This window comes from Lycium barbarum, chromosome 7 (genome assembly GCF_019175385.1).
Source record: "Lycium barbarum isolate Lr01 chromosome 7, ASM1917538v2, whole genome shotgun sequence".
NCBI lineage: Eukaryota > Viridiplantae > Streptophyta > Magnoliopsida > Solanales > Solanaceae > Lycium > Lycium barbarum.
Window position 1 is genome coordinate 32,601,801 of NC_083343.1, and position 1,675 is coordinate 32,603,475.

The window sequence follows — 1,675 nt, forward strand, 5'->3', positions numbered from 1 at the left end:
ATATTTTCACTGATCTTGTTCCAGAGGAGGACTATACATCTGCTATTGTTCAGCCTCGAGTTGGAGCGCTACTGTGAAAATTGACTCCTCTCTATATCAGTTGTTGAAACTTGAGGGATATTTTCGGAAATCTACCGAGAATGACCCTCAACGTCATTTGCAGAATTTTGTGGATGTGTGTGCTAATCACATCCAGAAAAACGTCCCACAAGATGCTATTCGGTTGACGTTATTCAAATATTCCTTAGCTGGAGAGGCAAGAACATGGTTTGAGAAGCTGCCCCGAAATTCGATTACTTCATAGGCAGAGAAGGTGACTGCTTTTCTCACAAAGTGGTACCCCCCTAGCAAGAAGTCTGAAATTCGTGACAAGATATATGAATTTAAGCAGCGACCAAGGGAACAACTATATGAAGCCTGGGAGAGATTCAAGGAGTATTTGCAGAAGAGCCCGAATCATGGTTTTCCGGAACAAATATTAATGGAGAAATTCTACGGAGGGCTAGATCCAGTGACGCAGTCAGTTGCTAATAATGCAGCTGATGGTTGTTTCATGAACAAAACTTATCGGCGAGTGACCACCATACTTAACAAGCTGACAACTCATAATCAGGCTTGACACTCAAACAATGCTGATGTGGTACCGTATGGTAGTGCTATGATCCAGAATATAGTGAAGGAGAATCAAGACACCCAACAAACATTGGCAGAACTTGCAACAAATATTTCCTTGCTAACGAAGAAGTTTGATGAATCCCAAATCAAGAAGGTAAATGTTTGTGAGGATGATACAGTTTTGCCAAAAGGGATGTACCATACTCAAGATGGTCCGTTCCATGATGGGCCACCTATGCAGGTTGAAGAGGCTAATTATGCTAATAACTCTCAAGGGGGTTACCAAAGACAGAATTACCAAAGTGGTTATCAGAATCAGAATCAGTGGAGACCTCAGCAAGGTCAAGGTGCTTATAACAACTCTGGGAACTACAACAATAATTATGGTGGTGCGAACCAAGAGAGCTACAACAACAACAACAATTTCGGGAACAAGAGTTCTAATCCTTATATACCACCGAAAGGGCAGTCAACAGAGCAAGGTAGTTCGAAGGTTGAATCAATGCTTGAGAAGATTCTGGCCAATCAATCTAAGTCTAAAAGGACTTTATCTGGGCTGACAGAAACAATGGGTTCCCATACATCGGCTATTCAGAAGCTTGAGTCACAGATGAGGGATATTTCTAGAGAGCAGTACCCTCCTAAAAAGGGAGGACTTCCGAGTGACACTATTCCAAATCCCAAGAATGGGGGAGGCGGTGTAGACCATGTGTTTACCATCACTACTAGGAGTGGTAAAACACTCCAGGGGGCTGCTGAAAAGGTGATTGATCTTGAGCTGATAGATGAAGAGGATGAGGTGCAGTCTGAAGCACCCATTATTGCTAATAAAAATCCTACTGACAAGAAGGTTACTGATATTCCAGAGATGGTGAAAGAAGCTGATAACACAAGCAAGCAGGCTATAAAAGGGGCTCTCCGCCCTTTGACGCAGCTTTTCAAATCTAAACCTCCCTTTCCTCAGAGGTTAGTAAAGAAGAAGGAAGATGCTAAGTTCGAAAAGTTTTATGATCAGTTGAAACAGTTATCTCTAAATTTCCCCTTCTTGGAAGCTGTCAAG

At 42.3% G+C, this 1,675-nt stretch overlaps 1 non-coding gene across 1 annotated transcript; it reads right to left on the minus strand.

Annotated features, from left to right (window-relative positions):
- Positions 1-359: 359 nt before the first annotated feature.
- LOC132604755 (small nucleolar RNA R71) lies at positions 360-465 on the minus strand. Its single transcript, XR_009568857.1, has one exon. It is a non-coding gene; the product is annotated as a small nucleolar RNA R71 (small nucleolar RNA).
- Between the last annotated feature and the right edge of the window lie 1,210 nt (positions 466-1,675).